The sequence below is a fragment of the Papaver somniferum genome, chromosome 9, assembly GCF_003573695.1.
Source record: "Papaver somniferum cultivar HN1 chromosome 9, ASM357369v1, whole genome shotgun sequence".
Classification (NCBI taxonomy): domain Eukaryota; kingdom Viridiplantae; phylum Streptophyta; class Magnoliopsida; order Ranunculales; family Papaveraceae; genus Papaver; species Papaver somniferum.
Window position 1 is genome coordinate 190,352,140 of NC_039366.1, and position 15,497 is coordinate 190,367,636.

The following is a 15,497-nucleotide window of genomic DNA, read 5'->3' on the forward strand; positions in this document are numbered from 1 at the left end:
ATGGAACTTCCATACAAGCCAAACTAGTGTCTAGCAAAGGGGTTGGAATTGAAAATTATAGGTTTGGCGCATGCAGTAAACAGATTCAGTGAGCCGAACAGTTCATTAATTGGTAGATTCGTCTCATAGATGTGAGCCGAACCTCAACCTGTTTCGCAGAACCATGATCCAAAAAATCATCTAAATAACCTTTATAATTATGAAAATTATCTTAATCACTAAACAAAATATTTAATCACTAATCAATATTACTAACACTAATATGTAAATGGCAGATTTGCCATTAAAAAAATTGGGTTAAGGGATTATCTGAATTTGCTATTTCATAACTTTTTTTTGTTTTTATTCAATATGCCTAGAAAGTTTTGGTATGCCCAAAATCAGGGTTCCATCGCTGCACCACCAAGCTATTTCGATCTCAAGTCCAACAAGCTCAGGTGTGTAGTCGTTGTTCACAATGGATAGATGCACATGGAGTTTTTAATAAAGATTGGTGAAGTTTTGGGTATTGTTTCACACCGAAGAAATATGGAGGAAGTAAACAATGTTGTTGTTCAAATTCAGAATGAAAGAGGAGATCAAGGAAGAGATAACTAGTCTATGAAGGATGTAGAAAGTTGGGTTCTTGCTAATTCGAGTGTACAACACGTTAAGAAAATACAGTGAAGATTTGATCAAGAGAATACAACCAAGACAGAGTGTTGATTCCATTAGAGATGAAGTTGTTTTCGATGTTATTTGTGTGAAGAACAGACTAGAAATGTATGTTTTAGAGCTTCGAATGAATGGGTTTGTGAAACTTCTTGCAGGGAAGAATATAATTTTTTTTTTAGAAATCAAGGTGGAGTTCATCTCTGAAGCACCAGTAAACTGCACACGAGATGTTCGTAAAAATGCCTGAACCACCAGAGTTTTGAACTAAGAAAGATGTGAAACTGAAGTGATGCACCATTATTCTCGTCCCTGAACCAAGTATTATTAACATCAAGTTATGGGTCATATGAGTCTAACTATATTCTGATCTCGAGTTGGCTTGAAACATTGGTACAAACTCATACAGGTTGGGTCAGTTCTGGCAACAAGAACTCGACCAGTTACAGCTTCAGTGGACTGTGCCATCTGCTGTCACGAATTGTCATAGTTACAATGTGTATTTTCCATAGGTTTGGACAGAATTTTAGAAACTAAGAAGAACATGGGGTATGTTGGGTGTTTCCAAAGAGTTTGAGGAGGATTCATAGCTAAGGTTTAGTTTGGCCGAGAAGTCGGCAAGAAAAGTAATTCTTTCCGTTGATATTGGAGATGAATACAGAAGATCCGAAATTATCCAGAGTTGTAAAAGATTAGGAAAGTATGGTTGTTATTGACTCTCAATTTCAAGTAGTTTGGAGCTATAAAAATAAGACCTAAAAGCTACAGAAACATCACATATCGCATACACACCTACCAGCTGCTCACTACCCTAGTTTCCGCGAGCTTTTGCTCGCTGAACTACCTTTGCATCTCCAGCAGCATACATTATTCCACCTTCATTACCACTTGCATACCACCAACACCACCTTTGCATCTCAACCACCTTTGCACCTACCATCAGATCACCATCTCCAGCGCACATGCAACAAGTTCGAGAAGTACTGCAGGACCACCAACAACCTCGTCAGCAGCACTCTCCACATCACCTCCATTATATGTTGTCTCATCTTCCTCCAACAATACATATCGCCACCACTTCCCTATCGAGCAAAGCGTCGGTTGAATTCCAGTACAATATCCACCAGCATTTCATAGTTCAATCCATACATCCCTGCAACAACTTACAACAAGATCACTCCACCATCAGCTCCGCGTAACATCATCACCTGCGCCAAGTCACATCCACAATATCCATTCCACCTAAGCTGCTATTTGGTTTGATAACTTGGTTTAGAATTCATTTTTTATGTGGTTTCATCTTTATCTGCTATGAACTCTATTGTTAAGTGTAGCTAAGCATATTTGATTAGGGATGATTTTGATGTCCGAAACATGAACTCCAATTGATATTTAAACTGCTTTGTTTTCTCGCAATTATTTCTTTATTGCTCATTCTTTACCGTGCCAATATCGTTATATGAATTATTTTTGGATCACTTAAGTTGTACATTGAATGGTCAATTCATAGTTCTATTGATAATTCAGAACTCTTCGACCTGTAATTGTCTAGAGACTCTTAATACAAGTAGTAATATAAGGTTATTGACGATGGTATTTTGTTAAGTAATCATATGTATTGAATGCCACTAGTAGATGAATTGAAATTTTGTATTTGTCATTAGGAATAACATATCTCACGGAACTGAATGCATTTGGTTGAGTTATATCTAGATAGCGTACTTCTAGATAGCTCGAATGAGTAGAATCCGGTAGTCAAGCGCTTCCATGTCCAATGAATTCATGAGATTGCTGGATATTTGAGCGTACTAAATATTCTAGGGTTATTAGTAACAAGGTACCTTGCAGAAACATAGTTATAAATCAAACGATTTCAAAGATGACCATTTTGCCCTTATTCGTGAAAATGATCATTTTTCCCTTTATCACAAAATCATCATTTACTGCTGTTTAGCAGATTTATTTTCTCATAAACTTGAGACAAGCCTGTGAAAGTTCGTATCTTTAGATGGAGGGAATCTGACTCTATTCAAAATAAGTTTCGAACACTTTAATTAAGTTCAGTTGGTGCTTTAATTTTTTTAATAGTGTTAATGTGAATATCCCATTACTTAATCATGCGTGAGTTCATATTATAGACATACATGGGTGGATATATAACCACTTTACCGTGTTGAAGGAAGTCTTATTTTTAGAATATAATAACAAAGCACTCATTTAAGGTAAAAACCCTCAAGAAGGTTAGCGAGGCTCTGCATAGGTAGCAATCCCAACCAGGTTAGCGAGGCTTAACACTCATCTCGGACCTAAGTTAATGTGTTTTTCTTGGAAATTGAATCGTTCCTCCTCAAATTTCAAGTGTTGTCTTGGATAGATAGTAAATCTACAGCTAAGTCATATGGTTTCTTAGATGATCGTTTTTCTCTTATACTTGAAATTGATTATTTTGCCATTTATCATAAAATCATCGTTTACAAAAATTCGCCAGATTAATTTTCTCATAAACCTGAGGCAAGAATGTGGATATTCGTACCTATAGATGGATGGAATCTAACTCTACTGCATATAATTTTCGAACACTTTAATTAAGTTCAATTGGTTCTTTTATTTTTTGATAGTATTAATGTGAATATGTTAATACTTAAGTGTGGGTTCATATTATAGACATATATGGGTGGATATACAACCATTTTACCGCGTTGAAAGGAGGTTTAAATTCTATAATCCAATAACGAAATAATCACTTAAGGGAAGAACCCTGAGGAAGGCCAGCGAGGCTCAACATAGCTGGCGATCCCAACAAGGTTAGCGAGGCTTAGGCACCCATCTCGAAGATAAGTATATTCTTTTGTCTTTGTAATTGCATCGGGCCTCTTGAAAGCAAGGTTAGCGAGGCTCAACACCCATCTCGAACCTAAGTCTATTCATTTATCTTGGCATTTGAACCGCGCCTCCTCAAAGTTCAAGTGTTGTCTTGGATAGATAGTCAATCTATAACTAAGTCGGATGGTTTATAAGATGAACGCTTTTCCATTATCTGTGAAAAATGATCATGTTTCCCTTTATTTATCGCAAAGTCAATATCTTCAACTGTTCGCTAGGTTAATTTTCTCATAAACCTGAGACAAGTTTTTGGAAGTTCGCATCTCTAGATGGAGGAAATGACTCTACTCCGTATAAGTTTCGAGTACTTTAGCTTTCAATTGGCGTTTTCATTTTGTTAATAATATTAATGTGAGTATCTCATTATTTACGCGTGAGTTCATATTATGAACATGCATATTGGATATATAACCATTTTCCCGCGTTGAAGGGAGGTTTAATTTCTATAATAATGAAACATTCATTAAGGGGAAAAACCCTCAGTAAGGGCATCGAGGCTTAGCAGAGATTGCGATCCCAGCAAGATTAGCGTGGCTCAGCACCCATATCGAACCAAAGTATATTAGTTTGTCTTGGAAATTGCACCAATCCCCCTCAAAGTTCAAATGTTGTTTAGGGTAGATAAACAATTTTGAAGTAAGTTAGATGATTTATAAGCTGACCGTTTTTTCTTATCCGTGAAAATGATAATTTTCCCTTTATCATAAAATCATCATTTACAAATTTTTGCCAGATTAATTTTCTCATAAACCTAAGACAAGCATGTGGAAGTCGTATATCTAGATGGAGGGATTCTAACTCTACACGAAATAAGTTTCGAACACTTTAATTAAGTTCCATTGGTGCTTTTATTTTTTTGTACTATTAATATAAATATCTTATTACTTATGAGATGGTTCATATGATAGACATACATGGGTAGATATAAAACCATTTTTACCATGTTGAAGGGAGGTTTAATTTCTAGAATCCAATAACGAGACAATCATTTAAGTGAAAAATCCCTCAGCAATGGCAGCGAGGCTCAACATAGGTAGCGATCCCATCAAGGTTACCGAGGCTTAATATTATCTCGAGCCTAAGTCTCTTTTTGGAGACAAAAGAGAAAAAAAGTTTGAGAAGAAGAAAGTGATGGCTCTTTTTAGGTTTCTCTTTTCTATACACGTATTTGTTAATAAAAACTAGGTAATTATTATTTACCACTGCTTTTTTAATAAGGAACACAATATTTTATAAACACACCCCCCTATTAAACTACATGCACCTCAAACACATTATATGATAGGAACACCAAATTTAGCAAGGATATAAACATATATATACAGCGCATAATGCACACATTTACCACGATTAAAATTCATCTTTATAATTTTCTTTTATTTTGGTAACCATATATATAATTAAAATTAAATATTTATTATTTATAAATTAAGTTTCAAATTACAGTTAAACAAAATGTTATGGATGGGTTTTATGCGTCAAACTAGTTTTATGAAAATTACGGGGTGTTACACTATTAACCCCTTAAAAAGAATTTTGTCCCGAAATTCAAAAACCAAAAATGTCGACTGTTACAACAACTATTTGCCAGATTGATTTTCTCAAGAACCTGAGACAAGCCGGTGGATCTTCGTATCTCTAGATGGACGAAATGTGACTTTACTTCAAATAAGTTTTGAATACTTTAGTCAAGTTCAAGTGTTGCTTTTTTTTATAGGGAGGTTTGATTTTTAGAATATATAACCATTTTCCAGCGTTGAAGGGAGGTTTAATTTGTAGAATCCAATAATAAAACACTTATTTAAGGGGAAAATCCTCAGCAACGGTAGCGAGGCTTAGCAGAGGTAACGAGCCCATCATGGTTAGCGAGGCTCCGTACCTATCTCGAACCTAAGTCTATTTTTTTTGTCTTGGAAATTGAACCACACCTCCTCAAAGTTCAAGCGTTGTCTTGGATAGATAGTCAATCTATAGTCAAGTCACATGATTTCAAAAATGACCATTTTACCCTTATCCGTGAAAATTATCATTTTTCCCTTTATCATAAAATCATCATTTATAATTGTTTGTAAAATTAATTTTCTCATAAACCTGAGACAAGCCTTTGGAAGTTTGTATATTTAGATGGAGGTAATCTCACTCTACTCAAAATAAGTTTCGAACACTTTAACTTTGTTAGTAGTGTTAACGTGAATATCTCATTACTTACGCATGGTTTCATATTATAAAACATACATGGGTAGATGTATATTCACTTTCTCACGTTGAAGGGAGGTTTAATTTATAGAATCCGATAACGAAACACTCATTTAATGGAAAAACCTTCAGCAACGGCAGCGAGGCTCAACATAGGTAGCGATCCCAAAAAGGTTAGCTTGGCTTAACACCCATCTCAAACCTAAGTCTATTAGTTTGCCTTGGCAATTGCACCACGCCCCCTCGAAGTTCAAATGTTGTTTAGGATAACTTGTCAATCTTGAGGTAAGTCAGATGATTTCTAAGGTTATCGTTTTTCCCTTATCCGTAAAAATGATCATTTTGCACTTTACCATAAAATCATCATTTACAACTGTTTGCCGGCTATTAATTTTCTCATAAACCTAAGACAAGCCTTTGGAACTTCGTATATCTAGATCGGGGGAATCTTAATCTACTCTAAATAAGTTTCCAACACTTAATTTAAATTCAATTGGTGTTTTTATTTTTTTCATAGTGTACATTAATGTGAATATCTCAGTACTTACGTGTGGGTTCATATTATAGACATACATGGGTGGATAACCATTTTCCCCCGTTGAAGGAAGGTTTATTTTCTAGAATTCAATAACGACACAATCATTTAAGTGAAAAACCCTCAGCAAGGGAAGCGAGGCTTTGCAGAGGTAGCAATCCCAACAAGCTTAGCATGGCTCAACACTCATCTCCAATCTAAGTATTTGCGTTTGCCTTGGAAATTGAACCGCGCATCCTCAAAGTTCAAGTATTGTCTTGGATAGATAGTCAATATATAGGTAAGTCAAATGATCTCTAAGATGGATGTATTTTCCTTATCCGTGAAAATGATCATTTTGCCTGTTATAATTAAATCACCCTTTACAAATATTTTCCAGATTAATTTCCCTAGAACCTGAGACAAGACCGTGGAAGTTCGTATATTTAGATGGAGCAAATACGACTCTATTCCAAATAACTTTCGAATACTTTAGTTAAGATTAACTAGTGCTTTTTCTGATGGTGGTAATGTGAATATCTCATTATCTGCGCGTGGATTAATATTTTTAGGCATATATGGGTGGATATAACCATTTTTCCGCCTTTAAGGGAGGTTTAATTTGTAGAATCCAGATGTTGTGCTGCAAGAAACTTTCAATAAGGTTGTGCTCCATCTATTCATTTTTCCGATCTTGTGTAGTTGTCTCATTTTAGTGGCTGTTTTATTTGGTTTTGATGATCCACAGTTGTTTCGACTATTGATCTACGATTTGGAATGTAATTAACCATTTATGGGTATTTGACGTTTGGATGAAGACTTTAAACTTAGCACTTCTTGGGAGGTAACCCATGCTCATGCAACGCGGTAACATCTTTCCTCAACTCTTTTTGCTTCAAGTGGTAACAATTTCTCCTTTCACATGATTTTAATTTCATCTTTAGAACGTTAAGGAAAATGTTATATTCAAGTTTGGGGGTATGGGAGAAACTTTTTTAGTTGCATTAAAAAATTCCAGAGCCTAGAAATTTATGAATATTAAAGATGACACTAACCAATCTAAGTTGATGGAAGCATCTTGGTTGTAGGAGTTGGGGAACCAATATGAGTAGATGGAAGCATCTAAATAGAGTCTATTCATAAAAGCACAGAGATCAAGTGTTAAATAACATGGTAGTTTCGTCATATCTCGTTGAGTAATTTTCACCTTATGTTTTCTTTTATTTATTTTAGAATATGTTTCTCTAAGTGATTTGGTGGGGCACATGTATCGATTTGTTACCACCGCTGGGATGAAGTAGAGTGATTGTGAAAATGAGAGGGTACCCAAATATACCTCAAGCTAAAACTTTTCCTTCCTATAAGTCCTTTCTCCGAAAGTGATTTTCTATGGACAGAGTCGAGATAATACAACTAATCGGTTCACACTTCGTGTGATTGTCTATGGATACGAGATCGAGACAATACAACAACGAAATATGTTTACTTGATACAAAGTTTCATACTTAACCAAACACAATAGGATTGCCTATCAAGTAAATAAAAATTAACGTTTGTGTAATTTACTTTAATTATAATAAAACAATTATAATGCGGAAATATAAAGTAAATGACACAACAAGATTTTGTTAAGGAGGAAAACCGCAAATGCAGAAAACCCCCGGGACCTTGTCCAGAATTGAGTACTCTCAGGATTAATCCGCTATACAAAATAAACCAACTTCGTATATTTGAGACCAAACAACTAAACCTATAGTTCACCTAGTTCAGTCTATATTCCCACGCCTCCAACTTATAAATAAGTCATGTACTTGGAACAATTCCTTTGGTTCGTATTCCAAACATCAAAGGAACAACAAATTTGTTTGGTATCAACTCTCTTCAGCCAAGTGATATGAGTCAGACAAATGCTCTTCTGTTTATCTCCAATAAACTCCTTCGTCGGGTCCTTAGATCTATCTTATGTTCAATTACCCAAGGTGATCATAAGATTTTGCAATCAATACCTTTAATCCCAAGGAACCGTCTTGATTACGATCTACTCAACTATTCTATCCAATCTACCACAAGGATAAACCGATTATAGTGAGATCCTATTTTTATCGAAACAAGTATTGTACACACCAAAGATTTGTATAACCAAGTCAGAAATATTTTATCTCTTCTTTGTCTTCAAATCTTCTTAGATCTTCAATAAACACCTGCACACAACTACTTGAATATCTTGTGATCAATCACGAATAGAACGGAGTATGTTAACAATGGATTATCACAAGATCGTTTTTAACACTAACAACAGTCTAAAGATCCCTGTCGAAACTTCGAACTAGTTTGAGTGAATCTTATATCAGAAGAGAAAAATTGTAAAGCATAAACAAACTCGGTGCAATCAAAGTTAAATCACCGTTAGTCAATCAAATCAATCAAAAATAAAAGATAAACCACAATTATCTAGTTTTTAATACTTTAGTTGAGTTCAACTGGAGTGTTTTTTTTATGATGGTAATGTGAATATCCCATTACATATGCATGGGTTAATATTTATAGACTTGTATGGGTGGATATACAACCATTTTCCCGTGATGAAGGGAGGTTTAATTTGAAGAATCCAATAACAAAACAATCATTTAAGGGAAAAACCTTCAACAAGGGCAGCGAGGCTCGGCAGAGGTAATGGGCCCAGCAAGGTTAGCGAGGCTCCTTACCCGTATTGAACCTAAATCTATTCGTTTGTCTTGGAAATTGAACCGCGCCTCCTCAAATTTCAAGTGTTGTCTTGGATAGATAGTGATAGGAACCTATAATACATCATTTGATTACCAATTTCTTATGCTTTTCTTAGTTGTTGTTTTTTTAGACATATTTGATATTTTAATATTGTGATTTCCAAATTCCAATTATTTTTTGGTTGGTAACCTAGCAACAATCTGGGCTCCAACTCTTCTTTGAATAGAAACGCCTAATCTATGAAAAATAAAACCACCCATGCCCCAACTAGCATCATTGCTAGTTAGGAAATTTTTTAGGCGCTTAAAGAAAACGAAAGTATCTTCTCCAAGTTCTCTTAAAGTAGAGAAAGCTAGAACACCAAGTTCATACCCATGTGACGCACACTTGTCCAAATGTTTTGTACGTTTTCATGAAACCGCACTAGAAATTGCTTTACTTGGGACAAAAAAGCGAACACCATCACCAGTAAATGGAGAGACACATGTGACATCCATACAAACATCTTGCCCATTATCCTAGTTAAAAACAAGGATATCAACAGGTTTTAAATCTATGTCATCATCCGTGCGGAGGCCAAGAGAAACCTCCTTACGAGCAGGCACACTAGCTTTGTAACAAATGTCATCAATAACATCACGAACAACATCATGTCGAGACTTATATCAAACATCTTTAGCACGGTGAAGCGATTGATCTCCAAATACGTCCATAGATTTGTTACAACTTGGACATAAACTATTCTCAAAAAATAGAGGGATACCAAGATGATAGAAACGCACAGCTCGGAATTGTCTTGGTCCAAGACACTGATTAAGCCCACTAATTGGTACAACTAGCAAATAATCTTGCGCATTATTTACTCTGTTGCACTTCCATAAGATGGAGTCTCTTACAGACATAAAAAATTGTTCTGGGATTTGTTTTTTAACTGCATCGAAATAAGTGACTGCCATGGAGTGCATGGAAGGGGGGAAGTATCATCGGCACAGTAGGTAGAAGGTAAACCACACACCTGGATGGGCATACATGAGGATTACTCATGGGATTGTTTATATTTTGTAGGTATTTTGGAGCCATGTAGCGTGAAAGAAGAGAAAAATATGCTCAATTCATTACTTAGAAACATTGAGTTTCAATCGAAGCACGGAAGGACAAAGGCTCCATTTCTACCCAAACAAGAATTACTGGGCAGACATGAGGATTACTCAGGGGTAGTCGCTTCAATTTTTCAACAGTTGATGTATACAAATACAAGTTACATTTAGGGCCACCTCACTTCTTACAACTCAGATGCAACATGGGTCGAGTCTTTTTAGGCCCCTATTTCAGAAACTTGGTCAGTTTCGGTATCCAATTTCTCATCGCTGCACCACCAAGCTATTTTGATCTCGTAACTGCACCATTCTGAATTCCAACAAGCTCAGGTGTGATGGGTCGTTGTTTAAAATGGCTAGATGCACATGGAGATTTTAGTAAAGATTGATGAAGTTCTGGGTATTGTTTCACACCGAAGAAACATGGAGAAAGTAAACTATGTGATTTTTCAAATTCAGAATGAAAAAGGATATCAAAGAGGGGATAACTAGTCTATGAAGGATGTAAAAAGTTGGGTTCTTGCTGATTCGAGTGTACAACACGTTAAGAAAATACAGTGAAGATTTGATCAATATAAGACAACCAAGACAGAGTGTTTATGCTATTAGAGATGAAGTTGTTTTCGATGTTATTTGTGTGAATAACAGAATAGAAATGAATGTTTTAGAGCTTCGAATGAATGGGTTTGTGAAACTGCTTGCAGGGAAGAAGATAGAATTTTTTTAGAAATCAAGGTGGAGTTCATCTCTGAAGCATCAGTAAACTGCACACAATATATTCTTTTGTTTAGTACGAGATGGCTGAACACCTCCCGTGGTGTGATAGGCGGTGTGTATAGGGCCCGGGTACAGATTCACCGCGACATGCTGATCCATGATTAGTGCCTAATTTATTCTGAATATATATCATTTATCCGATAATATGTTGCATACGAGGGAAGGCATGTTCTATACGTCATTCAAAACTTGATCGAAGAACCAGTGAAGTATATGTCTAATCGAAGTGGATACCAGACAAGTTGGTAATGGGACGGAGGCTAAAGTTTTTAGTCTGCACATATGTCTTTATCGAGCGTAGAAATGCCTGAACCACCAGAGTTTTGAACTAAGAAAGATATGGAACTGAAGTGATGCACCATTATTCTCGTCCCTGAACCAAGTATTATTAACATCAAGTTATGGGTCATATGAGTCTAACTATATTCTGATCTCGAGTTGGCTGGAAACATTGGTACAAACTCATACAGGTTGGGTCAGTTCTGGCAACAAGAACTCGACCAGTTACAGCTTCAGTGGACTGTGCCATCTGCTGTCACGAATTGTCATAGTTACAATGTGTATTTTCCATAGGTTTGGACAGAATTTTAGAAACTAAGAAGAACATGGGGTATGTTGGGTGTTTCCAAAGAGTTTGAGAAGGATTCATAGCTAAGGTTTAGTTTGGCCGAGAAGTCGGCAAGAAAAGTAATTCTTTCCGTTGATATTGGAGATGAATACAGAAGATCCGAAATTATCCAGAGTTGTAAAAGATTAGGAAAGTATGGTTGTTATTGACTCTCAATTTCAAGTAGTTTGGAGCTATAAAAATAAGACCTAAAAGCTACAGAAACATCACATATCTCATACACACCTACCAGCTGCTCACTACCCTAGTTTCCGCGAGCTTTTGCTCGCTGAACTACCTTTGCATCTCCAGCAGCATACATTATTCCACCTTCATTACCACTTGCATACCACCAACACCACCTTTGCATCTCAACCACCTTTGCACCTACCATCAGATCACCATCTCCAGCGCACATGCAACAAGTTCGAGAAGTACTGCAGGACCACCAACAACCTCGTCAGCAGCACTCTCCACATCACCTCCACTATATATAACCATTTTCCCGCGTTGAAGGGATGTTTAGTTTCTAGAAACTAATAACGAAACACTCATTTAAGGAAAAAACCCTCAGCAACGGCAGCGAGGCTCAACATAGGTGGCGAGCTCAGCAAGGTTACCGAGGCTTAATACCATCTCGAACCCAAGTCTCTTTTTGGAGACAAAAGAAAAAAAAAGTTTGATAAGAAGAAAGTGATGGTTCTTTTTAGGGTTTTATTTTCTATACACGTATTTGTTAATAAAAACTAGGTAATTATTATTTACCACTCCTGTTTTAATAAGGGACACGATATTTTATAAAACACCCCACTATTAAACTACATGCACCTGAAACACATAATATGATAATAACACCAAATTTAGCAAGGATATAAACATATATATACACCGCAGAATGCACACATTTACTATGATTAAAATTCATCTTTATAATTTTATTTATTTTTGGTAACCATATATATAATTAAAAATAAATATTTATTATTTATAATTAAGTTTCAAATTACAGTCTAAACGAAATATTATATATGGGTTTTATCCGTCAAACTCGTTTTAATAAAATTACGGGGTGTTACACTATTAACCCCTTATAAAGAGTTTTGTCCCGAAATTCAAAAACCAAAAATGCCGAGTGTTACAACAACCATTTTCCAGATTAATTTTCTCAAAAACCTGAGACAAGCCAGTGGATCTTCGTATCTCTAGATGGACGAAATGTGACTCTACTTCAAATAAGTTTTGAATACTCTAGTTAAGTTCAAGTGTTGCTTTTTTTATTATAGGGAGGTTTTATTTTTAGAATATATAACTATTTTTCAGCGTTGGAGGGAGGTTTAATTTGTAGAATCCAATAATAAAACACTTATTTAAGGGGAAAACCCTCAGCAACGGTAGCGAGGCTTAGCAGAGGTAACGAGCCCATCATGGTTAGCGAGGCTCCGTACCTATCTCGAACCTAAGTCTATTCTTTTTGTCTTGGAAATTGAACCGCGCCTCCTCAAAGTTCAAGCGTTTTCTTGGATAGATAGTCAATCTATAGTCAAGTCACATGATTTCAAAAATGACCATTTTACCCTTATCCGTGAAAATTATCATTTTTCCCTTTATCATAAAATCATCATTTATAACTGTTTTCCAAATTAATTTTCTCATATATCTGAGACAAGCCTTTGGAAGTTTGTATCTTTATATGGAGGGAATCTAACTCTACTCAAAATAAATTTCGAACACTTCAATTTTTTTAGTAGTGTTAACGTGAATATCTCATTACTTACGCGTGGTTTCATATTATAAACATACATGGGTGGATATATAATCACTTTCCCACATTGAAGGGAGGTTTAATTTATAGAATCCAATAACGAAATACTCATTTAATGGAAAAACCTTCAGCAACGGCAGCGATGCTCAGCATAGGTAGCGAGCCCAACATGGTTAACGAGGTTTAACACCCATCTCGAACTTAAGTCTATTAGTTTGTATTGGAAATTGCACCACGCCCCCTCAAAGTCTAAATGTTGTTTAGGATAGATTGTCAATTTTTCCCTTATTCGTAAAAATGATCATTTTTCCCTTTATCATAAAATCATCATTCACAACTGTTTGTCAGCTATTAAGTTACTCATAAAATTAAGACAAGCATGTGGAACTTCGTATATCTAGATGGAGGGAATATGACTCTACTCTAAATAAATTTCCAACACTTTATTTAAACTCAATTGGTATTTTTATTTTTTCATAGTGTACGTTAATGTGAATATCTCAGTACTTACGTGTGGGTTCATATCATAGACATACATGGGTAGATATAACCATTTTCCCTCGTTGAAGGGAGGTTTATTTTTTATAATCCAATAACGACACAATCATTTAAGTGAAAAACCCTCAGCAAGGGAAGTGAGGCTCTGCATAGGTAGCAATCCCAGCAAGGTTAGCGAGGCTCAACACTGATCTCCAATCTAAGTATATGTGTTTTCCTTGGCAATTGAACTGCGCATCCTCAAAGTTCAAGTATTGTCTTGGATAGATAGTCAATCTATAGCTAAGTCAAATGGTTTCTAAGATGGATGTCTTTACCTTATCCGTGAAAATGATCATTTTTCCCTTTATCATAAAATCACCGTTTACAAATATTTGCCAGATTAATTTCTCTAGAACCTGAGACAAGCCCGTGGAAGTTCGTATATCTAGATGGAGGAAATACGAATCTATTCCGAATAATTTTCGAATACTTTAGTTAAGATCAACTGGTGCTTTTTTTGATATGGTAATGTGAATATCTCATTATCTGCGCCTGGGTTAATATTTATAGGCATATATGGGTGGATACAACCATTTTTCCGCCTTTAAGGGAGGTTCAATTTGTAGAATCCATATGTTGTGCTGCAAGAAACTTTTGATATGGTTGTGCTCCCGTCTATTCATTTTTATGATCTTGTGCAGTTGTCTCATTTTAGTGGCTGTTTTATTTGGTTTTGATGATCCACGGTTGTTTCGACTATTATTATACGATTTGAAAGGTAATTAACCATTTATGGGTATTTGACGTTTGGCTGAAGACTTTAAATTTAGCACTTCTTGGGAGGTAACCCATTCTCATGAAACACAATAACATCTTTCCTCAACTCTTTTTGCTTCAAGTGGTAACAGTTTTTCTTTACTAAACCGATTGTACAAATACAATCGCTTCATTCGATAAGACCAAAATAAAGATAACTCTATTTTTCTCATCAGGTTCTAATTATCCATATAACTTAGACCTTTAAGTTTTAAACAAGCCAAATACTAGGTTAGTTAACTATTATTTCTTGTTAAGGCATTCAATTAGACTTGAATAACCGAAACCTCCACTTTGATAAATATAACTAAGATCAGAATTAACTTAGTTTCTCTTATCTGGAATTGAATTGGACTAAACAATTCATCCAATAAACATTTTATTTTTTTAAGCCATATATAATTCATACAAGTCAAAGAAATCAACTTGTATAATTGTTCACCTCAACCGGAAGCAATTGAAACAACATAAACATTAAGGAACTACAATTGCACCGAAATTTTGTAAGCCTAAACAATTGATACCACACAATAAAGCAAGATAACAATAATTTTTCTTAACCGGAACCAATTGAATCACACACACATCCATACACACATAATGGAATAAAAACATCAACTGTACCAAAATTTTGTTAAGCAAAAGCAAAAAGATATAAGCAATAACATTAGGCTTTTCTTAAACATGAAAACAATTAACTAACAAGATTATTACCTCAATTTCGCATCCAACTTCTCCAATATGACCGCATCTTCTTCTTCCAGGGAGAATTGATATTGAAATACCATTATGTTGTCATCTTTATGCAAAAAAAAAAGAATAACAACAACCAACCTTTACCTTAGAAAGGTTGAAAATCGGTTTTTAACTATTGCAAGTAAAAGTTGAAAACCAGCGAAACACATATTCTTTTATGCTAAACCAAACCGATTCAACATATTGTGACTTTTTCACATATTGTTTCTATCAGAACCCCTCATGATCCTT